Source organism: Nomascus leucogenys, chromosome X, assembly GCF_006542625.1.
Source record: "Nomascus leucogenys isolate Asia chromosome X, Asia_NLE_v1, whole genome shotgun sequence".
Taxonomy (NCBI): Eukaryota; Metazoa; Chordata; class Mammalia; order Primates; family Hylobatidae; genus Nomascus; species Nomascus leucogenys.
This window is the reverse complement of record NC_044406.1, coordinates 126,239,056-126,264,883: the sequence shown is the minus strand read 5'-3', so window position 1 is coordinate 126,264,883 and position 25,828 is coordinate 126,239,056. Positions and strand designations below refer to the sequence as shown.

Below are 25,828 nucleotides of genomic sequence, written 5' to 3'. Positions count from 1 at the left end.
CATGAACATAGGAGTAGATTTGTAGAACAGTGTGTGTGGATATGTGCATGCCAATGCATGTATATGTTGACATGTGAGGGTGCATGTCTGTACATCTGTGCATTTGTGTGCCAGTGGATGTCTACATGTACATATGCATGTCTAAAGTGTGTTTCGGTAGGTATTATTTATAGATACATGTGTATGTCTCTTACATGCTTAGGATGTAGTCTGCTTCAGTATTTCTGTGTGGGTATACATGGCATCTGAGTGTACACCTGCTTGTGCATTTAACAGTCTGTATATGCAAGTACATTTATGGAGCTCTTTATGCATGGGCCCGTAATGGTTTGTTTTTGTTTTTGTTTTTTGTTGTCGTTGTTTTTTGAGGTGGAGTTTCACTCTTGTTGCCCAGGCTGGAGTACAATGGCGCGACTCGGCTCACTGCAACCTCTGCCCCCCGGGTTCAAACGATTCTCCTGCCTCAGGCTCCCAAGTAGCTGGGATTACAGGCGCCTGCCACCACGCCCAGCTAGTTTTTGTATTTTTAGTGGAGGCGGGGTTTCACCATGTTGACCTGTCTGGTCTCAAACTCCTGACAACAGAGCAAGACTCCGTCTCAAAAAAAAAAAAGGAAAAGAAAGAAAGAAATGAAGTCACTTGTCAAAGCTCTGTGTGAGCATGTAGGCCCTCTCCTCATATTCTGTGGAGCAAACAATATGGCGTCGGGTATTCAATGTAACTGACTGAGTTTGTCCCTTAAGAAGTGAATCTGAATGTTCTAGAGTGAGCATACCTATCATGCTGCTTTTTCTAGGTGTTGTAAGGCCTTCTGAGTATTGTGTAGCAAGTCTGGGAATTATGAGAGCCAGCTGTGAAATATGGGACAAGTCTATGCGTTGTGGACTGAGTATGTGCATTGTGGCTTACATTTTCCCTGTATATGCCTCTTCTGCATCATGATATGAGTCTAAGGTATGAGTGTATAAAGACCATGAGGCAAGCCTTAGCGTTCTGGAGCTAGTTCTCGGTGAAATGACATGTCTCTGTGTAGTGGTGCAAGGCTAGATGTTGTGGGTTAAGTCTGGTGAGGTGAGGTAAGTCTGAGTGTGGCAGAGAACATCTTTTTGTTACAAGGGAAGTCTCTTTGCATTGGGAGTTGGTTCTATATGTTTTGGAATAATGAGCTTTATGTTGTGGCATGAGTCTTTCTGATAGGAAAGTGGGTTATGATCAAGTATGTGGGTTATTCAAAGTATAGGGAAGCGTAGGTCCTGTGAGGGAGTTTCTCGTGGTGTCGATCTGTGCCAAGTGGGATACATGTCTGCACTGCGAGGCTGTTCTCTACATTAAAAGAGACATATATAAAGGCCGGGCACAGTGGCTCACGCCTGTAATCCCAGCACATTGGGAGGCCGAGGCGAGCGAATCACGAGGTCACGAGATGGAGACCATCTTGGCCAACATGGTAAAATCCCATCTCTACTAAAAATACAAAAATAGTTGGGCATGGTGGCATCCGCCTGTAGTCTCAGCTACTCAGGAGGCTGAGGCAGGAGAATCGCTTGAATCTGGGAGGCGGAGGTTGCAGTCAGCAGAGATTCTGCCACTGCACTCCAGCCTGGTGACAGAGCAAGACTCCATCTCAAAAAAAAACAAAAAAAAAAGAGGCATATATAAATGGCACACGGGGAAGCTGTGGATTTTCATATATCTCTGTATATTTTTTTCTTTTTTCTCCTCAAATTCCTTTTTACCATAGGCTATCTCTATAAAGCGTGGGCCCAGTCGGTCATCGGCATCTGGTTTGGGAGTGATTCTAGGTGCTGTGACTTTTATGATTATGATTTTCTGGATTCAATTATATGCAGTGCTCGGGTAGTCTACAGAGTGTGGACCACGTCGTCACATTGTAGGGCATGTCCAGGTGTTATGGTCTACACATGACAGTCTGTATGTTGTGGGATGTGTCTTGAAGTCATGAGGTGAGACTATATATTTTATGGGTTGATTCTGGACAGCTATAGTAAATCTCCACGTGATGGGGCAATCTTTGCATTTTATAGTGTGTCTCTGCCTTACAGGAAATGTATGTGTTTTGTTTTTTTTTTTTCTGAGGGTGGTAGTCCCTCAGGAATGAGGCTCTGTCTGCACCTAGTATGGCATTTCTGGAACTTGTGGTCCAATTCTGTGCATTTTCGGGCAATTCTATATGATACAGGCTGATTCTCGATGTGATATGAGGTGTGTCTTGGTGTTGTAAAGAGAATGTGGGTGGTTAGGGGCAATTCTGGGGTGTAGGCGAAGCTTTTGTTTGTATAATACTATAGGACCGCTCTGTGTGCTATAAGGCCAGCCTGCATTATAATGCAATTTTGTGTGTTGTGGGGTATGTCAAGTTATAATTAAGCATGTCTTGAATTGTGGGTTTTTGTGTTGTGTGATGGCTTGTTTTGTGGGGTGATTTCATGTGATAGGATGTGTCTGTGGATGACAGGGTGTGTGTCTCAGTGTTGTGGGCCAAATGTGTACATTGTGATGCTTGTTGTGAATTGTCAACATGCATTTTTATGTTTTGTAGGTCACATATTGGCGTTGTGGGGTGATGTGAGGTTGCGATGAGATTCTGTGTGTTCTAGGAGAGTCTGAGTGGTGTGGAGCATGTTAGTGCACTGTGGGGAGAATCTCATATGGGTTGAGTCTGTATGTCTAATTTGATTCTTTTTTTTTTATTATTATACTTTAGGTTTTAGGGTACATGTGCACAATGTGCAGGTTTGTTACATATGTATCCATGTGCCACGTTGATTTCCTGCACCCATCAACTCGTCATTTAGCATTAGGTATATCTCCTAATGCTGTCCCTCCCCCCTCCCCCAACCCCACAACAGTCCCCGGAGTGTGATGTTCCCCTTCCTGTGTCCATGAGTTCTCATTGTTCAATTCCCACCGATGAGTGAGAACATGCGGTGTTTGGTTTTTTGTCCTTGCGATAGTTTACTGAGAATGGTGTTTTCCAGTTTCATCCATGTCCCTACAAAGGATATGAACTCATCCTTTTTTATGGCTGCATAGTATTCCATGGTGTATATGTGCCATTTGATTCTAAGTGTTTTAGAGTAAGTCTGCATTTGGAAGAAAGTCTGAAAATGATGTGGCAATTCTGAGACTGTGGGGAATGTCTATGAATTTGCAAGATATTTTGTACATTGGAGGACGCACCTTTCATTAGAGAGTTTTCCACGTTGTTGTGGGGGTAAGTACACTGTAGGCCGTATCTAGGGTTTCAGTCAAGGGTACCTCGTGGGGTGAGGCTGTATTGTAAAAGGCATGCCTGGTGAGGAGCGTATCTGTACAATATGGGGTAGGTCTTGATCCTGTGGTGCAAGTCTGTGAGTCCTGGGGTAATTTTGGGTGTTGGGGGGCACATGGTTTTTTGTGCGGCATTTGCATTGCAGAGTGATTTTGTGCATTTGGGGGTAAATCTGTGCATCAGAATGCAATTTTGTGTTTGTAGGAAAACCTTTCTGTCATAGGGTACATGTGTCCACTGTAAGTTGTATGTAAGTATTGTGGAGTTAGTTTGTGCATTGTAAGATAACATATCTTTTTTTTTCTTTTTTTCTTCTTCTTTTTTTTTTTTTTTTTTGAGACCAAGTTTCACTCTTGTTGCCCAGGCTGAAGTGCAATGGCGTGATCTCAGCTCACTGCAACCTCCACCTCCCAGGTTTAGGTGAGTCTCCTGCCTCAGCCTCCCGAGTAGCTGGGATTACAGGCATGCGCCACCACGCCCAGTTAATTTTGTATTTTTAGTAGAGATGGGGTTTCTCCATGTTGGTCAGGCTGATCTCGAACTCCCAACATCAGGTGATCCGCCCGCCTTGGCCTCCCAAAGTGCTGGGATTACAGGCGTGAGCCACTACGCCCGGCCTGTAAGACATGTCTTAATGTGTTGTGGCAAGACTGTGAGTTCATGGGTAAGGCTGGATATTTGGGATCTCTTCTTCTCATAGTGGAGTAATTGTCTGTTGTAGAGTGAGGCTGTGCATTGTTAGGGAGATTTTTGCCTTATGGAATTTATCTGTGCGTTATAGGGCATGTCCTGGTGTGAGTATGAGCAATATAGGGCAAGTCGGTTTCTTGTAGGTTCACTGTAGGCATTATGAGGCATATGCGTAGTACTCTGGTACATGACTGACTCTTCAGGCGACTTTAGGTGTTACGGTAATATTGGATTAGCTGTGGGGTAAGTCTTGGCATTTTGTGAATTTTTGCACTGTGAGGTAAAATTGTTCACGGTCGGGCGTGGTGGCTCACGCCTGTAATCCCAGCACTTTGGGAGGCCAAGGTGGGCAGATCACCTGAGGTCAGGAGTTTGAGACCAGCCTGGCCAACATGGAGAAACCCCGTCTCTATTAAAAATACCAAAAATTAGCCAGGCGTAGTGGCGGGCACCTGTAATCCCAGCTACTCAGGAGGCTGAGACAGGAAAATCACTTGAATCCAGGAGGCGGAGGTTGCAGTGAGCCGAGATCACACCATTGCGCTCTAGCCTGGGCAACAAGAGCGAAAATCTGTCTAAAAAAAAATAATTGTTCATTGTGATGGGGTTCCATGGGCTGTGCTGGGAGTCTTATGTCATGGAGCATGTGTGATGTAGTAAGTTGGTCTAGGTGTTGAGTCGTCAGTGTGGAAGTTATGGAGAGACCAATGTGGGCTCATATGCATGTCGTGGAGTGTTTCTTGGTGTTGTGGTACATGTCTGTGTGTTTGGGTGCATGTCTGGTGGCTCTGTGCATTCTGAGGTAATCATTTGCTTTGTGGGTAAGTCTGCATTGTGGGATAATGCTATAGGTAAGAGTAAAGGTCTGTGCATTGTAGAATGAATTTGAAAGTTGGGTAGAACTCCATACAGAGTGGGGCAAGTCTGTTTTCTGCAGTACATCTTAGACCTGCTGCACAAGACTATGCTGGCAGCAGGTGATGGGGAGGAAGGCAAGTCTGTGTGTTTGAGAGTGTGAGCAGATGCTGTGTATCCATTAATTATGGAGTATATGTTTTGAGAAATGCTTGTAAGTTCTTATGCAATACTTCATGGTTCTGAGAAGTCTATATCTTACAAGACATATTTGTGTATTGTGAGGTGTATCCGGGAGGTGTGGAAGAAGCTGTATATTTTGGGTGGAGTGTCTGTTCTGATGCAATCTGGGGTGCTGTGAGGTAAGTCGACATTGTAGGAAGAGCTCGTGATGTTATAGAATTCTGTGCATTGCTTAGGCAATGTCTACGTTGTGAAAGGGTTGTCTGTACATTGTAAGGTGTGCCTGGCCATTGGGTGACAAGTGCGAGCTGTGAATTTATTCTAAGTGATGGCAAATCTACATGTTGTGCTGCATCTGTTCTGGGGTGGGTTTATGCATTTTGGGATGAGTGTGAGCGTTTGGTATAAATTTAGGAATTGTGTGATAAGTATGGGAGATGAGTCTTTGTTCTGTAGGGTAGATCTGAGTTGGTTGTAATTGTGCATTATGATGCCATTCTTTGGGGTCAGTCTATGTCGTGTAAAACGTTTGTGTATTTTGGGTGTGTCCATGTGTTGGAAGGCATGTGCGTGTGTTGTGGGGCATGGACATGTAAATATATTCTGTGGCCAGGCTGAGTGTTGCAGGGTAAATGTGTATGATATAAGGTACGTGTGGGTGCCATAAGGTAAGTCTGAAAGTAGTGAAGCAAATCTGGGTGCTATGGGGCACATCTTTGTGGATTTTTTATTTGTGTGTGTTATGTGAGACAAGTGTTGGCAGTGTAGAAAAAGTTTGTGAATTGTGTGGCATGCCCCTGTATTGTAGGACATGTCTGTTAGTTGTGGATGATGTTTGCGTGTTTTGGGCTATGTGTGTATGTTGTGAAGTAATCAGTGTTATTGAGTGAGTATGAGTGTCATAGTGTGAGTCTGAATGCTGTGCGGCAAGTCTGGGTGTCATGGGACATGTTTCTGCGTTGTCTGATTTGTCTGTGTTGTTCATCCTTTCTGTGTTCTGTGAGGTAAGCCTTCATGTTATGAAGGCAAAAAGTTGTTTGGTAGGGCATGTGTGTGGTTGTGGGCAACATCTGAGTGTTGCTCTATTAGCCCCTGTGATTCAAGGTAGGTATAGGTCAACGGGCCAAGTCTGTATATCATGGCGTAAGTCTGGGTATTTTGCAGCAAGCCTTCAAACAATGGGTACGTCTGGGTAGTGTAGGTTTCATTTGTGTGGTTCAGTATTTATGTGTGTTGTGAGTCAAGTTTGGGTGTTACAGAGGTCCAAAAGTATTTCGTCGGGTTGATATGCATGTCATGGAGACAATCTATTTCTTTGGGGACATATCTGCATATGCATATGGAATGTGTCTGTGTGTGTATGGAATGTCTCTATGTGTGTGTATGGAATGAGTCTGTGTGTGTGTATGGAATGTGTGTGTGTGGAATGTGCCTGTGTGTGTGTGTATGGAATGTGTGTGTGTGTGGAATATGTCTGCGTGTGTGTATGGAATATGTCTCTGTGTATGGAATGAGTCTGTGTGTGTGTATGCAATGTGTGTGTTTGTATGGAATATGTGTGTGTGTGTGTACGGAATGTGTGCGTATGGAATGTGTGTGTGTGTGTGTATGGAATGTGTGTCTGTGTGTGTTTATGGAACGTGTGTGTATGTGTGTGTGTGGAACATGTGCCTGTGTATGTGTATGGAATATGTGTCTGTGTGTGTGTACTGAATGTGTGTGTGTATATGGAATATATGTGTGTATGGAATGTGTGTGTGTGTATGGAATGTGTCTATGTGTGCATATGGAATGTGTGTGTATGGAATGTGTGTGTTTATGGAATGTGTGTATGTGTATGGAATGTGTGTGTGTGTATGGAATGTGTCTGTGTGTGCATATGGAATGTGTGTGTATGGAATGTGTGTGTTTGTGTATGGAATGTGTGTGTGTGTATGGATGTGTATAGAATGTGTGTCTGTGCATGTGTATGGAATGTGTGTCTGTGTATGTGTATGGAATGGGTGTGTATGGAATGTGTGTGTGTGTTGGTATGCAATGTGTACATATGGAATGTGCGTGTATGTGTATGGAGTGTGTGTGTGTATGGAATGTGTCTGTGTGTGCACGGAATGTGTGTCTGTGTGTATGGAATGTGTGTCTGTCTGTGTGTATGGAATGTGTGTGTGTATGGAATGTGTGTGTGTATGGAATGTGTCTGTGTGTGCATATGGAATGTGTGTGTTTGCGTATGGAATGTGTGTGTGTGTGTATGGAATGTGTGTATGGAATGTGTGTCTGTGCATGTGTATGGAATGTGTGTGTGTGTGTGTATGGAATGTGTGTCTGTGTATGTGTATGGAATGTGTGTGTATGGAATGCGTGTGTTGGTATGCAATGTGTGTGTATGGAATGTGTGTGTATGTGTATGGAATGTGTGTCAGTGTGTGTATGCAATGTGTGTCTGTGTGCATGGAATGTGTGTCTGTGTGTGTGCATGGAATGTGTGTGTGTGTGTGGAACGTGTGCCTGTGTATTTGTATGGAATGTGTGTCTGCGTGTGTGTACGGAATGTGTGTATATGGAATATATGTGTGTATGGAATGTGTGTGTGTATGGAATGTGTGTCTGTGCATGTGTATGGATTGTGTGTGTGTGTGTGTGTGTATGGAATGTGTGTCTGTGTATGTGTATGGAATGTGTGTGTATGGAATGCGTGTGTTGGTATGCAATGTGTGTGTATGGAATGTGTGTGTATGTGTATGGAATGTGTGTCAGTGTGTGTATGCAATGTGTGTCTGTGTGCATGGAATGTGTGTCTGTGTGTGTGCATGGAATGTGTGTGTGTGTGTGGAACGTGTGCCTGTGTATTTGTATGGAATGTGTGTCTGCGTGTGTGTACGGAATGTGTGTATATGGAATATATGTGTGTATGGAATGTGTGTGTGTATGGAATGTGTGTATGGAATGTGTGTCTGTGCATGTGTATGGAATGTGTGTGTGTGTGTATGGAATGTGTGTCTGTGTATGTGTATGGAATGGGTGTGTATGGAATGTGTGTGTGTGTTAGTATGCAATGTATGTGTATGGAATGTGTGTGTATGTGTATGGAATGTGTGTGTGTGTATGGAATGTGTCTGTGTGTGCATGGAATGTGTGTGTATGGAATGTGTGTGTATGGAATATATGTGTGTATGGAATTTGTGTGTGTGTATGGAATGTGTCTGTGTGTGCATATGGAATGTGTGTGCATGGAATGTGTGTGTTTGCGTATGGAATGTGTGTGTGTATGGAATGTGTGTCTGTGCATGTATATGGAATGTATGTGTGTGTGTGTATGGAATGTGTGTCTGTGTATATGGAATGTGTGTGTATGGAATGTGTGTGTATGGAATGTGTGTGTTGGTATGCAATGTGTGTGTATGGAATGTGTGTGTATGTGTATGGAATGTGTATCGGTGCGTGTAGGCAATGTGTGTGTGTGTGTATGGAATGTGTGTCTGTGTGTATGGAATGTGTGTGTGTGTATGGAATGTGTGTGTTTGTATGGAATGTGTGTGTGAATCAAATGTGTGTCTGTGTGTATGGGATGTGTGTTTGTGTACGGAATGTGTGTGTGTATGGAATGTGTCTGTGTGTGTATGGAATGTGTCTATGTGTGTGTATGGAATGAGTCTGTGTGTGTGTATGGAATGTGTGTGTGTGGAATGAGTCTGTGTGTGTGTATGGAATGTGTGTGTGTGTATGGAATGTGTATGTATGGAATGTGTCTGTGTGTGTGTATGGAATGTGACTGTGTGTGTGTATGGAATGTGTGTGTGTGTGTGTAATGTGTCTGCGTGTGTGTATGGAATGTGTCTGTGTGTGTATGGAATGAGTCTGCGTGTATGGAATGTGTGTCTGTGTATGTGTATGGAATGTGTGTGTTGGTATGGAATGTGTGTGTGTGTATAGAATGTGTGTCTGTATGGAATGTGTGTGTGTGTATGGAATGTGTGTCTGTGTGTATGGAATGTGTGTGTGCGTATGGAATGTGTGTGCATATGGAATGTGTGTGTATGGAATGTGTGTGTGTATGGAATGTGTGTGTGTGTGTATGGAATGTGTGTGTGTGTGTATGGAATGTGTGTGTGTGTATGGAATGTGTTTCTGTGTACGCATATGGAATGTGTGTGTGTATGGAATGTGTGTGTGTGTATTGAATGTGTGTGTGTATCGAATATGTGTCTGTGTGTATGGAATGTGTGTGTGTATGGAATGTGTGTGTGTATGGAATGTGTGTCTGTGTGTATGGAATGTGTGTGTGCGTGCGTGTATGGAATGTGTGTCTGTGTGTATGGAATGTGTGTGTGTATGGAATGTGTGTGTGTATCGAATATGTGTCTGTGTGTATGGAATGTGTGTGTGTATGGAATGTGTGTTTATGTGTATGGAATGTGTGTGTGTGTGTGTGTATGAAATGTGTCTGTGTCTGCGTATGGAATGTGTGTATCATGGAACCAGCAGGGATCTTGTTGTATGACTTTCTGTAATGTGAGGTGAGTACTGGTGTATATCTTCACATTGCAAAGTTGTTCTGTATGTTTTCAATCCTTTTATATCTTTTGTGTGTGCTCTGAAGCAAGTCTTGGTGTGACAGTGTCATGAAGTTTTTTCTTTTTTTTTTTTTTTTGAGATGGAGTTTCCGTCTGTTGCCCAGGCTGGAGTGCAATGGCACAACACTGCAACCTCCGCCTCCCGGGTTCAAGCGATTCTCCTGCCTCAGCCTCCCGAGTAGCTGGGATTACAGGCGTGTGCCGCCACGCCCGACTAATTTTGTATTTTTAGTAGAGATGGGGTTTCTCCACGTTGGTCAGGCTGGTCTCAAATTCCCCACCTCAGGTGATCCGCCTGCCTCAGCCTCCCAAAGTGATGGGATTACAGGCGTGAGCCATTGCATTTGTTTTGCCCCGGCAAGGTTCTGTGTGGGGGGAAGGTTTGTTGGGTGTGGAGTATTTTCATGAGTTGTGGGGGCGAGTTTGCATTACGCCTGGCTGTTGTGAAGCTAGACTGGGTGATATAAGGCGTGTCTGGTTTTGTGGACTATCATGGGTTTCATGGGGTTAGATTTCATGTTGTGGAGTGAATCTGGGTGATATTTATGTATGTTAAGGGTTTCGTCTGAGTGTTCTCCAGCATATGAGACTTGTGCTATGAGGCGAGTCTTTGCACTGTAAAACCAAGAAGGTATTTTATGGAGCTACTCTGGTGCTGGGGGGTAGATATGTGTGTCATAAGATGATGCCTGTTACTATGTAACACATTCGGGTGATGAATGCTATGTCTGTGAGGTTTTTTTTTTTTAACTGCAGGTGCACTGTCCAGCATTTCTCTGTTCTGTGAAGCTAGTTTTTTTCTTCTTGACACCAAAAAGGTGTTTGTGGGGACAGTGTGCATGTTGTGTGATGAATTCATATATTAGAGGGCATGTTTGTTTATTGTGGGTATTAATTCTATTTTATCGGGGCCAGTCTAGGTCCTGTGTTATGGGGTGACTCTGGATGTTATGAGGCATACCGCTACACTCTGGGGTTTTCTGAACTTTGTCCATTGTTTCTATGTGCTGTGTGGAAAGTCTTGATTTTGTGAAAGCAAAAAGATGCTTTTTGTGGCCAGTCTGTAAGTTGTGAGAAGTCTCTTGGCTGTGGGCCATTTTACTATGTATTGTAGGACAGTCTGGGTTGCCAGGCAAGTCTGATTGTTGGAAGGTGTTTGAGTGATATGAGATGTTTCTGGTTATGTGCGGCATGTCTGGGTGCTGTGGGGTAGGTATAGGTATTTTGGGGGTAAATCTAGCTGTCACAGGCGAACCTGAGTGCTATGAGGTGAGTGTAAGTGTTACAGGGCATGTCTGTTATTTATGTGTTTTTTTCTGTATGTTATCTAACATTTCTATGTGGTCTAAGGCATGTCTTAATGTTATTGAGGCAAGTAAGTATAGAGTCAGTCTATGTTATTAGGACCGTTTTTGTGTATTATGGAGCACGCCATGTGGTGTAAGGCAGGGGTCCCCAACCCCTGGGCCACGGACCAGTACCACTCCATGGCCTGCTAGGAACCAGGCCACACAGCAGGAGGCGAGCAGTGAGTGAGCAAGCATTACCACCTGAGCTCTGCCTCCTGTCAGATCAGCCACAGCATTAGATTCTCATAAGAGTGTGAACACTATTGTGAACCGTGCATGAGAGGGATCAAGGTTTTGTACTTCTTATGAGAATCTAATGCCTGATGATCCGAGGCGGAACAGTTTCATCCCAAAACCACCCCTCCCACCTCACCCCCAGTCCGTGGAAAAACTTCTTCCACAAAAGTGGTCCCTGGTGCCAAACAGGTTGGGGACTGCTGGGGTAAGGCATGCTCTGGTGTTGCAAGGCATATATTCTTCTTGTGGTGCATTCTGGAGTTCTGCAGGGCCATTCTGGGTGTGGTGTGGCAAATCTAGGTATTACAGGCGCATATCTTGGTGCTGCAGGACTTGGTTGTGTATTTTCCAGCATCTGTGTGTGTTCTTAAGAAACTGTCAGTGTTGTGGAGACAAGCAAACATTTTGGGGGTCTTTGTATGTATTGTGTGGATAGTCTTGTCTAGTTGTTATGGGACAAATCAGACTATTGCAGGTCAAGTCTCGCTATTGCAATGTAAGTCTAGTGATATGAGGCAATTAGGATTAGGTGGGGGTAGATCTGGATGTGATGTGTTAGTCTGAGTGTCTCAGGGTGAGTCCCTGGGTCGATGTGCTGCAGTGAGATTGTGTGTTATGAAGTGACCTTGGGTGTTGCAGGGCATGTCTGTACATCGTGGGGTTTTATGCATGTTTTGCTCAGCACACCTGTGTGCTCTCAGCTAAGTGTTGGTGTTATGAAATAAAAAACCTATTTTTCAGGACCAGTCTTTGTTGTCTGGAAATTATATGCATGATGGGACACGTCCACGTATTTTGGGGAAGGCCTGGGTGTCATGGGATAAGTTCAGTTGTCCCCAAAATATACGGACATGTCCGATAATACATATAATGTTGTGATTCTGTGTGGCTTGGAGAAGTTGGCATGTGTTACAGCAAGTCTTAGTATTGTGAATCATATCTGTAATTGTAGGAAGTGTCTATATTGTCCAGAGATTCTACGCACAGGGAGGTGTCGGTGTTATGGAGCAAGGAAGTGTTTTGTGGGATTAGTCGTTATGTTGTAGGAAGGATTTGTATATGTAGGGTTATGTCCATATACCGTGGCTCCTATTTGGGTGTTCTGGAGCTAGTCTGGGTTCTGGGGGGCCATTCTAGGTGTGGCATAATGTATCTTTATGTTTCAGATGAGTGTCAGTGTTACAGGACAAGGCTAGTTGAAGTGGGGTATGTCCATGCCTTGTTGAGTCTATGTGTATTTTTGAGCATTTCTTCTGATTTTAACTAAGTTTTGAAGAGACAAGGAAGTGTTTCATGGAGACAGTTTGTGTGTTAAAGGTAGAGCCTGGGTAGTTCCATGTGTTGTAAGGCATGTCCATGCATTGTGGTTCTATCCATGCATTGTGGAGCATGTCCATGGGTTGGCAGACTAATCTGGGATATGAGTCTTTTTCTTTTTTTTTTTTTTTTTTGAGACGGAGTCTCGCTCTGTCGCCCAGGCTGGAGTGCAATGGTGTGGTCTTGGCTCACCACAAGCTCCACCTCCCAGGTTCAAGCGATTCTCCTGCCTCAACCTCCTGAGTACTGGGATTACAGGTGCCCGCCACCATGCCTGGCTAATTTTTGTATTTTTAGTAGAGTCAGGGTTTCGCCATGTTGGTGGTCTCGAACTCCTAACCTCGTGATCCGCCCACCTCGGCCTCCCAAAGTGCGGGGATTACAGGCTTGAGCCACCACGCCTGGCCTGGGATGTGAGTCTTTAAGATGTAAAATGGATCTGGGTGTTTCCGGGTGAGTCTAGGTCTTGTCCAGGAAGGCTGTGTGTTGCAGAACATATCTGCACATTGTGTTTCTCTGTATGTGGACCATCCTTTGTTGGATGTGCTGCTGTGAGGGAAGTCGTGGCAGGAACAGGCTATTTTGTGTGGCCAGTCTGTGTGTTAAAAGGAGAGACTGAGGCCAGGCGTGGTGGCTCACGCCTGTAATTCTAGCACTTTGGGAGGCCAAGGCAGGTGGATCAGCTGAGGTCAGGAGTTCGAGACCAGCCTGGCCAAAATGAAACCTAGTCTCTATTAAAAATACAAAAATTAGCTGAGCGTGGTGGTGCACACCTGTAGTCCCAGTTACTGGGGAGGCTGCAGCAGGAGAATCGCTAGAACCTGGGAGGCAGAGGTTGCAGTGATCCGAGATTGCGCCACTGCACTCCAGCCTGGGTAACAGAGTAAGACTCCGTCTCAAAGAAAAAAAAAAGGAGTGACTGTTTATCAGGTATTGCCATGTGTTTTGGGTCACGTCTGGGTGATATGGGGTGTGTCGGTGTGTTGTAGAGCAAATCTGTGTGTTATGGAGTATATATGTGCATTTTGAAATATTTTAATTTGTGCTGTCAAACAAGTTTGTATTTTATGAAGCACATCTTAGTGTTGTATAGGCAAGATAGCATTTTGCTAGACCAGTATTTATGTCATGGGGATAATGTATGTGTTATGGCGCATGTCCTGGTTTCTTGTCTGTTAATTGTAGTCAAGTTTATGTGGTGTGATGCTGTTCTGCATATTGGAGAAGTCTATGGCTTGTGGATTGTTTCTAGAGATTTTGAAGTGAGTTCCTTGTGTTGTGGAGCCAACGTGGTGTTCTGGGGTGAGTATGTGTATTGTAGAGCATGTATGTGTATGATAGAGTGCATTTGCTTAAACTGAGATGAGTCTTTTCATGAATGAGTTTCTGTTTGTTGGGTATGTTGTGCATTGTAGTGTGTCTAGGTGTTGTGTGATAAGTCCAGGTGCTATGCAGAAACTCTATATGATAGATGCTTCTAGGCATTATAGAATAGGTACAGTCAGGCTGGGCACAGTGGCTCATGCCTGTAATCCCAGCACTTTGGGAGACAGAGATGGGTGGATCACCTGAGGTCAGGATTTCGAGACCAGCCTGGCCAACATGACGAAACCCCATCTCTACTAAAAGTACAAAAATTAGCCGCGTGTGGTGACGGGCCTGTAATCCCAGCTAGTCGAGAGGCTGAGGCAGGAGAATTGCTTGAACCTAGGATGCGGAGGTTGCAATGAGCCGAGATCACGCCACCGCACTCCAACCTGGGCAACAAGAGCGAGACTCCATCTCAAAAAAAAAAAAAAAAAAAAGAATAGGTGCAGTCAATATGGGTGTTACAGGAAAAGAGTGGTGAGAGTACTCATTGTGATGCGATTCTGTGCTTTATGAGGGATATTCCATGCGTTGTGGGTTGGTTCGAGTTGCTTTAGATTGAGTCTTACCTTTATGGTCCAATTCCCTGTGGAGTAACGACAACAATGACAACCTGATCAGCTAACACCAATAACACTGACTCTTTACCAAGCATTGCTCTAAACACGTGATAGGCATTAACTCACTTATTCCTCTTTTTTTTCTTTGAGACGGAGTTTCACTCTTGTTGCCCAGGCTGGAGTGCAATGGCATGATCTTGGCTCACCGCAACCTCTGCCTCCCGGGTTCAAGTGATTCTCCTGCCTCGGCCTCCCAAGTAGCTGGGATTACAGGCATGCGCCACCACGCCCAGCTAATTTTGTATTTTTAGTAGAGATGGGATTTCTCCAGGTTGGTCAGGCTGGTCTCGAACTCCCGACCTCAGCTAATCCACCCGTCTCGGCCTCCCAAAGTGCTGGGATTACAGGTGTGAGCCACCACGCCCAGCCCATTTATTCCTCTTAACAGCTATAAGAGATAAGTACCCCTATTACATTATTATTCCTAACAAATAGCTGAGAAAACTGGGGCACAGAGAGTTCAAGAAACCTTTCCAAGGTCACACAACTAGTAAGTGATGCATGTGGGATTGGAACTCAGGCAGTCTGAGACCTGAATATAAGCTTTTAACCATTGTAGAGCAAGTTTTATATCATGTGGGTTGAGACTAGATGAGTTGAGGCTAGTCTTTGTCTTGTGCCAGTCTGGGTGCTGTGTGGTATTAGCATTGTGGGCGTGGGTCTGCTCTGTGGGAGTCTGGGTGTTTTCATGCAAGTCTGCATGTTATAGGATGAGTTTGTGTGTCTGTTGTGATATGACGCTGTGCATTTGGGATGGTTTTGTGTTTAGGGGGATATCTCTGCATGGTAGGACTTATCTAGGTATTACAGAGCAAATCTGTGTGGTGTGGGGCCTGGTCATATGTGTGGTAGTGTTCGGTAAGTCAGATTTATGGGCAGCTTAGGCGATGTGGGGCATGTAGTTCTTTATGGGACGAGCATGAGATAAGTGTAAAATGCGTTGTGGCCAGGGGCAGTCGCTCACACCTGTAATCCCAGCACTTTGGGAGCCTGAGGCAGGTGGATCACGAGGTCAGGAGATCAAGACCATCCTGGCCAACATGGCGAAATCCCGTCTCTATAAACAATACAAAAAAATTAGCCAGGAATGGACGTGCTTGTATTCCCAGCTACTCGGGAGGCTGAGGCAGGAGAATTGCTTGAACCTGGGAGGCGGAGGCTGCAGTGAACCGAGATTGCGCCACTGCACTCCAGCTTGGGCAACAGAGTGAGACACCGTCTCAAAAAAAAAAAATGTTGTGGAATGGGGGCTCTGTATTATCATGTGATGCTGCCAATTTTAGGAGCATGTATTTAGGAACATGTTTGTGAAGAGCAGGGGTATCCACATGTTGTGAAACAAAAACATATGTGTGATAGGGTATGTTTGTGTGACGTAGGGCATATCTATGAGGTTAGGATGTGTGTGCGTGTGTGTGTGTTGTGGGCCTGTGCCTTGTTGGGTGAGGCTGGGTACAACACACAGCCTGGCTTCCAGTCTGGGTATTGTGGGTTGTGTTATAGAGCAAGCCTGTGCACAAATTTGTTACTTGTGATGCAATTCTGTGTGTTGTGAGTGATGTCTGGTTAGGGTTCTGGTCTGTAGGGTATGTGGGTACTATGGCAGGGTGTCTGTGTGCTGTCGAGTGTTTCTAGACGTTCTAGGGCTAATCTATATATTATATGGTGAGTCTTCTTGTTGTCAGATGATTCTAGATATCTGGGGTAGGCCTTTTTTGTTTGGGTAGTAATGATAGTGATGGTTGCAATATAAATTAACAATTCTCATAGTCACTATGTGCCAGGCACTGTACTAAGCACTTAACAAATCTTAACGTATTTATTACTCACAACAACTCTTTGAAGTAGGCACTACTGTTATCTTTGTTTTACAGTTGCACAAACTAAAGAACAAAGAAATATACTTACCCAAGGTGATACAATCAGCAAGGAATGGGACCTTGATTCAAACCCAGTTAGTATGGGTCTAGAGGCCTTGCTGGTAACTATTACACAAGCTGTATTTCTGTCGTTGTAGGCCAGAGTTGTAGCTCAACAGCATGGAAAAGCATGTCTGTCCACCATGATGGAAATCTTTACATTGTAGGAGTAATATGTGTGTTGTGTGTCTACCGACTGGGAAATGTTTATGTGCACTGTCGGTTTTGCACTGTAGAGTAAGTCTGTGTTATGATGCAATTCTGTGCATTGTGGAAGCAGTTATGTGTTTACACGCATCACTGTGAATCATAAGGCGCATCTAAGTATGGGGGATGTGATTTAGTATGTTACAGAGTAAGTCTGTGCCCTGAAGGGCTTGTCTGTACATTTAGGGTGAGTCTCAGTGCTCAGTGGTGTTTGTGTGAGTTGTGAGGCAAGTATGTATATTGATGGGTGAATCTGTGCATTTTGGTGAATTTCTGTGCATGGCTTGGCCTCTCCTGTTTTGTAGGCAGCAGCTTGAGCAGTGAAAACGGTCTATGTGCTTTGGGGTAAACCTAAGAGTGACATAGCAAATAGTTTCATTTATTTTGGGATACATGTTTGCATTGTATAGGCACTATAAGAAGTGTTTTTTGTTGTTTTTTTTGTTTCTTTTTTTTTTTTTTTTTAGATGAAGTCTCACTCTGTTGCCCAAGGTGGAGTGCAATGGCACGATCTTGGCTCACTGCAACCTCCACCTCCCGGGTTCAAGTGATTCTCCTGCCTCAGCCTCCCGAGTAGCTGGGACTACAAGCATGTGCCACCATGCCCGGCTAATTTTTTTGTATTTTTAGTAGAGACGGGGTTTCACCATGCTGGACAGGCTGGTCTTGAACTCCTGACCTTGTGATCCACCCGCCTCGGCCTCCCAAAGTGCTGGGATTTCAGGCATGAGCCACCCACCTGGCTGTTTTAGTGTGTGAAATAAATCTGTATGGCAAGTGTGTGCCTGACATTTCTGAGCACTGTGGGGTTAGAGTGTTATGCTGTGGGATGTGTTTGTATGCTGTGGGTTGCATCAGTATTGTGGGATGAGTGAGGGTATCGTGGATCGCATGTGACTGTGCCCAAAAGGGTGGGTCTGAATACCTTAAAGAAAGATTAGGTGTCTCTACAGCCTGAGTGTGTCTGTTGTAGAATAAATCTGTTGTAGGGCCAGTTTTTCCTGCTATGATGCCAAGCTGTGCATTGTGAGGTATGTCTATTTATCAGAGTGTGTCTGAGGAGTTTGAGTTGTATTTTGGTGATGCAGGGACACAGCATGCATTGTGTGGTAACTCTAGGGTAAGGTCTAGATATTTTAGGGCAAATGAGTGAACTCTGGAGCAAGTATTTGGTTTTTTGTTTGTTTTTGTTGCTGGGTTTTCTTTTTTGAGGCGAAGTTTTGCTCTTGTTGCCCAGGCTGGAGTGCAGTGGCACAATCTTGGCTCACTGCAACCTCTGCCTCTTGGGTTCAAGCGATTCTCCTGCCTCAGACTCCGTAGTAGCTGAGATTACAGGCATGCGCCACCACGCCCGGCTAATTTTGTATTTTTAGTGGAGACGGGGTTTCTCCATATTGGTGAGACTGGTCTCGAACTCCCAACGTCAGGTGATCCACCTGCCTAGGCCTCCCAAAGTGCTGGGATAACAGGCGTGAGCCACCGCACCTGGCTGCAGCAAGTATTTGTATTGTGTGGTGAGTGTGTCTTTTGTGACATGAATTTGTGCACTGTAGGACAAGTTTGTGTGCTGTGGCACAATCGTGTGCATCAAGGAGTGATATATGTTGTAAGATGTACCGTTGCATGTCTCTGTGGTGGGGTAAACTTGTTTGAAAGCTACAGGGAGAGTCTCTGTAGTATGGGTTTAGTCTGTGCTTTGTGGGGCGAGTCTACGTGCTCCGGGGAGTGTCTGTGTAGTGCTGGGCAAGTCTGTGTCCTGATGTGATGGTCTGTGGCCTGTGGTGCTTGTCTGTACACAATGGGGTGAGTCTGTCTGTTGTGGGAGAGTCTTTGTGTCATGATGCGGGTCTTCAAGCTGTCTCATGAGTCTATTCTCGGGAAAGTCTGTTTCATTGGCAAGAGTCCCTGTGCTCTAGGACGAGTCTATGATCTGTGGTGAGAGTATGCGACGTCAGGGGTGTCTGTGTGCCCTGGGGAGAGTCTGTTTGCTGTGGGAAGAAGCTGTACACTCTGGAGAAAGTCTGCGTGCTGTGGGGTGAGTCTACTGGCCTTGAGAGTATGTGTGCTTCTCCGGGAAGCCGTGTTCTATGGAGTAAGTCCGTATGCTGTGTGTTTCCTAAGATGGGTTCGTGCGATGTGGGATCAGTGTGTGATGTTGGGACTGCCTGTGTGTCATAGTAGAGTCCTTATGGGGGGGCAAGTCTGTGTCATGCAGAGAGCATCAGTGTGCCTTAGGTGAGTCTCTGCATTAAGGAGTACATATGTGCCTCTGGGAGAGTCTAATGATACGGGGAGTGGGGTGTCCATGTGTTCTGGGGAACATCTTTTTGCTGTGGTCCTTGTCGGTGTGCCTTTGGATATGTCTGTGTACTGGAAGGCAAGTGTGTGTACTGCGAGAAGAGTCTATGTGCTGTGGGGGTAAATGTGTGTTTGTGTTATCTGGCCAGTGTGTGCATTAAAGGGTGTTTGTATACTGCGGACACAAGTCTGCTTCCAGGCAAGTCCCCCTTAGTATCTACAAATAATAATAGACAACACTTACATAATGGTTACTATGTGCCAGCCACTGTTCTAAACATGCTGTGAGCATCCCCATTTTACATCTGAGGAAACTAAGAGATTTAAGTAACCCGTCCCACAGTCATGCAACTAGCAAGCAGCCAAGGTCTGAAACCAGGCAGTCTGTTTCCTGTTCTCATACTATTATGATTCCCCTCGGGGCCCTGAGGGCATGGGTGGCCTCAAACCTTAGAAAGCCTTCGTGGTCACTGGTGAGCGTATAGACAGCAGTTAATTTGGGAGGAAAGAAAAGGAGTGGCTAAAAGCCTTCCAAGCTTTATTTAAAAAAAAAAAAATGCTCCATATACAGTAACGATGGCAGTTTAGCTCAGAAAAACTGACGTCATGTCTGCCAAATAAGTCCAGCCACTGCAGCCCTCAGGACCCCTCCCCTGGCCCCACAGCCGCATTCTGCTACTGCAGTGGAGCAAATGCGCATGCACTGGCGAGCTGCCATTGCCAGGGAAACCAGCCTCTTCATAAACAAAACACAGTCTAATGCGGCAAGTCAGGAAACTACTGGGACTGAGGCTGTGAGCCAAAGGAGCCCCTTGCAATAACCGCAGGCAAGGCAGCCTCCCACTCACGCGCCACCCTCCCCCCCGCCCTTTTTTCCCCCCCCAGAATCAGTAAAGCTAGAGGCCCGGAGCAGAAGTCAATAGAGAAAGCAAGCTTCGTTGGGAGCCCGGGAGAGGGTTGGTAATAGGTAGCAAGTGATTTTAATGGTCAGATTTCTCAGGGCAATATTTATCCCATCTCCTACTAAAAAACTCCTTGCTTTATGTCTTGAGCCTTACACCTGCAGTGAAAAGAGGTGGCCCATTGGGGTGTGTCCCTATCTAGAAGAGGTAGTGGCAATGGTGGCATGGATTAGGACTCACCCTAGCTCCTTTAAATCCCTACGTGAGACTACGGCCAGCAACAGGCTGGCAAACATTATTTACTTCTACTCCTCATACATTTCTTGTATTTCCCTCTTATATCATTCTAGAAAATTCCAAGAACTGAGTCGAGGCAACTTTAACTCTTTGAGAATCTGAAGAGTAAAAAAAAAAAAGAGGTTGAAGGAGGAACTTTAACCCCGGGGGTATTTTTTTTTTTTTAACATACAATTGGGATATCAGGTGTGCCCAAGAGGAATAGCACACCTGAAACCGTGGTTTCATATATTTGGATTCCTTAATTTTAATTTGCAACAAGAATGTGACAAACGTAACATATTTAAAATGAAAAAAAAATCCTGTTTAAAATATTGCCCTAATCTGCATGTGCCTAGGATTTTTGAAACGCACAAGCACAAACATGGTGCTCTAGTATGCTGTCAGAAGCTGCAGGAAGGTAGGAGTACCATTGCGAAATGTAACCATCTTGGGTAAAGAGAAAATGGCCGACCTGTGGAAAGCTACACCCTATCTAATGGAAGAACAGTTGTTGCGTTGGATTATTCAATAAGTGATGCTGAAACAATTGGTGACCTATTAGGGGGAAAAAAAATTAAATCCTACTGTATACCATATATCAAAATGAATTCTAGGTGGATTAAAGAGTTAATTGTAAAAAATGAAGCAATTAAATAACTAGAAAAAAATACAGGTGAATACACTAATCAAAGGAAAGAAAAAAATCACGACACTTAAAATGGTCAGATATGGAAATCTAACATGTAAAACTGTAAAATATCAAAAAAACACCACCATAAGTGGTAAAAATTAATAGGAAAACAATGGCTGGAAAATAATGTTTATACCACATATAATAAATAAATTAGGTGATAGGTGTTGGGGGGAAGAAAACTTAAACTGTTTCATACCATTTGATCCAGGAATTCCATGTCTACGAATTTTTCCTAGGGAGAAAAAAACAGAAAAGCACACAGACATTTATATGGAAAGATATTCATTCAGTTATTTATAACAGCAAAAATAATGCACATATAAACATTCAATAATCAGACATTTAGTGGGACATCTATGTGATAGAAAATTATACATCCACAAAACATCACATTCTTGTGGAATATTTTAAAATATGAGGAATTGCTGCCAATATATATTTAATGGATAAAACAGGCTAAAAATTGTATGTACATGTGATCTTCATTTTGTATAAAATATATATTTCTATGCATTTATTTGCATATATTCAGAGAAAAGAGACTGACAGTAATAAGATTAATAGTAATTATCTTTAAGTTATGGGATTATGCATAATTTTTATACTCATCTTTAAATTATTCAAAATTTACTACAATGACTGATATTTTTATAATAAAGGGGAAAACATCATTTTTAATATTTTAGTAAGTGTATAAAAGCACGGGAAGCACAGAGAGGAAAGTGTAGAAGCAAAGACAAAATACCAACATACACCAGTGGAGGATCACGCAAAATGAGCTCATTATGTACTACAGAAAGATTCTAGCATTATTTGCATGTCAGTATGTATAGAATGTCTTATACAAGATGGAGTCCTGGCAAATTTTCTTCACTACACCAGAGAATGGTCACATGTCCCTGGATGCGTCAGTCACTCTCTTTGCCGCAGTGCTCTGTTCAACACCCCCTCCCTTTGCCTCCAGTATGTTCTCTCCCTTTCCCTCTGCAAAACATGCTACCAGCAGACATGTTCAACTTGGGAAAATGGCCCATCTTGAGGACTTTCTTTTAAGCTTTTTCATTCTTATTTTTCCTCCTTGATTGCTGCTGCTTTGTCATCTAACTCGAAAACGAAATCTATTTATCTATCATTTTTCTTTTCCTCACATTCAAGGGTCAGTTTGAATTTCAAAGAAATAAACCACCACTTCACTTTTTTTTTTTTCGTTTTTCTTGCAGAAACAGAGCTACAAAAGCATAGACATTTTCAGGAATGTTTCAGAAACAAACATTAAAGCTTCGTTGATCAGAATCTCTGCTATCCATCTCACATCCCTTTTCAAAAAAAGAAGCACCGAGAACACTCTTTACTGTATAAATCGCTGTCCAAAAATACAAATTAATTTTTTCCAATGAAGGCGAGATCATAATATTCATTATTACTTTTTCATGATTTTTTCATCCTAAAGCCAAATTTTAATGTTTCTCATTGAATACACTTTCATATCTCACATGAAGCAATCAATCTGAACATTATTACAAACTGCCCTCTTCCTCATTTTCTCTCTAGTACAGACATCCCGTCACACGACTTTCTTAATTTAAAAAAATGAGGCATCGTATCCTTTTCTGCATTGCAAAGTAATATTTTTCTTATGCTCTCCCAGCACTGAGAAAATAAACCAGGTTTGAGAACATCTTGAATCATAACCCATTTCATCACGTCAAATACAAATATCATAAAGCTGAGGTACAATTCTGAAAGCAATTCTCCAATTTAGTAACATCTTCATTAAATCTTATTTTAGGAAATGCTTTACAAGAATCACAAGGGGAAAGTTTCTATATTGCCTCCTAGCAACTCCATCATTTAAGAAACAAGCTTTAAACTAGAAAAATGACCAGGGAATATTTAGAATTTAATTAATCCATTTCCCAATGCTGCTGATTAGAATCAGAGATTCCTACACAGTTTTGCATTATTCTATTCCATCAAAACATGTCACTTGCTTTAAAAATCTTAGTCTGGATATCTATTTTACAAAATATTTCTCAGCTACTTACCAGTGGCATGCTGTCTCCCCACCAGCTCTGAGGCTGTCTGTCGCACTGAAGGAGTAGGGGCAAACAGCAGCGCAACAGCCACTTGGAAATGAGATGTGCTCTGAAAAAAGGGATTATCCCTATGGAAAGAAATGAAATGCCTTGAGATTATCCTCAAAAATTCTCCAAAAACATGAAATCATACTAAACATTATATGCTAAAATGTGCATGCTCTTCAAAGGGCAGATTTTAATAGCTAAACCTCTAATCCAAACACACTCAAGTTGACTTGATTTCCAGAGGAACCCCTACAAGACTATGAGCTTTTGGCTCTCCCGTCTCCTAGCAACAGTCTCATTAACTTTTTTTTTTCCTGCAGTGGTCCTACTAGGCATCAGAGAACATTGACAAGGTCTAGTCTCTGAGGATGAACATTACCATTTTGTTGTTCAATATGCGTTTTCCCCCAGGCAAGTAAGAAGGAAAGTTAGAAATTCAAATAACAAAGTCCCCAGAAGATTTCTGATTCAAATGACATTCCACAATGAAAAGCAGAAAATTTTTTGGTCCCCTCACTTGGTACAATGCTGTCAGTAGAACCCTGTTCTAATATGAATGTGCTCAGTGCTACCAAACTACAGTTAAAATCAAGTGGAAATTTTTTGTTATATATTTTTCCTACAATAAAAAAGAGAGAAAGAACGATTCATTCACTCCACAAATACGTGTCGTGCAACAAAATGAGGTAGTCCTGTATCACCACAGTCAAAATATGGTGCTGGGGACAGGGATTATAAAAGTGAATAAAAAATAGTCCATCCTCCCTTTAAAAGTTCATAATGTAATAATATGCACAGGCTGCAAAATAGAAGTATTTTGTCGAAGTTATTCTTTTTTTCATCAGTTTTGGGTAACGTTATCATTAGAGTTGTTACACGATCTGCCCCAAAATACTGGACTCCCAATGGGTGGAAGAAGTAAAGAAACACATATATAATTTTAAAATATATAAACATATATTCGTATATCTCAACTGATCATGCACACTTATCTTTACAGTGTAGCTTTTAGAAAATTTTTACTTCTATTTTCACAAATGTATTCACTTCAGAACAACTTTACAACATTACATCATTACATAAACTGCTTTTAAAACTAATTTAATTTTTGCCAGATAGGAAATATGTGGTGATCCAGTTCAGTACCTTATAATAAAAAAAGATCAGTACCTTTACTATGTATTTATTATATGTCAGGCACTTTTCTAAGTACCAGGTGATGAACCTGAAAAGACTAAGTAACAGAACGAGGATACCAACCTTTCTTACTTAAAGCTCCTCATCACAACATCATTGAATCACAAACATCAGAGTTCTTCTAAATCACCTGGAGTGTTAATTTTTTAAAATGAGGACTAAAGGGACCTATTCCCAAGTATTCTGTTTTGGCAGCCTAGGGGCAAGCCCAGAAATCTGTATTTTTAACAAACGTCATCATTTGGTTCTGACCAGAAAACTTAAATATAATCTTTATTATTGGTAATGTTATTGGAGAAGTAAATTCTAAAACTATGACACATACATACATACACACACATACACACACACACGCGCGCACACACACACACACACCACGTGTGTATATTCTGCATGGTTAGAACAAACGAGTAAATGCATTTTTTGGGGGTATTTTTGGAACCAGAGTTCTCACTACAGGAGAAAGGAGATACAAATATGAATCTGAGAAAGTGAAGAGAATCCTAAAGAAACCTTGGTGACGGATTTGAATCGGAAGTTTTAGTATGAACTCATGATTTCCTAAGACAAATCTTACTAGGTCTGTCCACAGAAAGGAGACAATGACACTCCAGTAGCAATTAATAGGACACACCAGCAGCAATGAGTACATCTAATGCCCAGGTACTAGTTTCTAAATACTGTTGTCTACTAAAAGAAACCAAGGTTTACTGGAAAAATAGCTGATGCTATATATGGGGCAGGAAAAATACAAGTGAACTTGAAGTATCTTGTATTATAAGCCATAAAGCACTTGAAGAATGATGAGAACACATCAAAAAGACACAGAAGATGGCTTGAAAGGGCTCTCACTGGCTAACTCTGGTACAATTTGAACGTCAAAAGGAATAATAATGGTCGTTGACTATAAAACATAGAATAAAAAAATCCGTGAGTCTACAGTGATAGTAAAAAAGAAAAAGTGGTAATGGAGAGGATAACTGCTTTGTTCTAAAAGAATAACAGAAAAGAAAAGAAACTGCTTTTTTCTAAAAGAATATATATTTGTAAAGAATGACAGAATTTGTAACTGACCATTTAGAAACCTTCAGTATAGGCCGGGCACGGTAGCTCATGCCTGTAATCCCAGCACTTTGCCTGTAATCCCAGCACTTTGGGAGGCCGACACAGGTGGATCTCCTGAGGTCAGGAGTTCGAGACCAGCCTGGCCAACATGGTGAAACTTTGTCTCTACTAAAAATACAAAAATTAGCTAGTCATGGTGGCAGGCACCTGTAATGCCAGCTACTCGGGAGGCTGAGGCAGGAGAATTGCTTGAACTCTGGAGGCAGAGGTTGCAGTGAGCTGAGATTGCGCCACTACACTCCAGCCTGGGTGACAGAGGGAGACTCCGTCTCCAAAAAAAAAAGAAAAGAAAAGAAAAGAAAAGAAACCATCAGTATAATAAAAGATTTAGGCAAGAATTGTCAATGCATACCAAAACCATTAGACAAAACACTGGGGAAGAGAATATTCATAGGACTTTTAAGTATTGCCCATAGGCTACTAATTAAATATAAAAGAGAAAAACATGCATTTTCAATGGAGCCATTTGGAATACCCCTGCCTTAACTGATTAAACTTCATGTCACCAATAATAGCACAAACTGAAATGTGACTTTTGAGGTGATGAAATGGGAAGCACACATCATCTATTTAAGTACTAGCCAAAAATATTTTATCTGAAGAATCAATCATTAAATCCAGATTGTGGAACAATCTAG

General features: G+C 42.8%; 2 long non-coding RNA genes across 2 annotated transcripts in view; both read right to left on the bottom strand.

Annotated features, from left to right (window-relative positions):
- Positions 1–17,114, bottom strand: part of LOC115833238 — a 58,240-nt gene extending 41,126 nt beyond the window's left edge. The window contains exon 1 of the long non-coding RNA XR_004028666.1: positions 16,394–17,114. This is a non-coding gene — a long non-coding RNA (uncharacterized LOC115833238). The remainder of the gene's footprint in view (positions 1–16,393) is intronic.
- Positions 17,115–18,924: 1,810 nt separating this feature from the next.
- LOC105738161 lies at positions 18,925–22,876 on the bottom strand. The gene is made up of 3 exons (XR_001113919.2): positions 22,830–22,876; positions 20,981–21,016; positions 18,925–19,126 (listed from the first exon to the last, which is right to left on the bottom strand). It is a non-coding gene; the product is annotated as an uncharacterized LOC105738161 (long non-coding RNA).
- Positions 22,877–25,828: the final 2,952 nt, after the last annotated feature.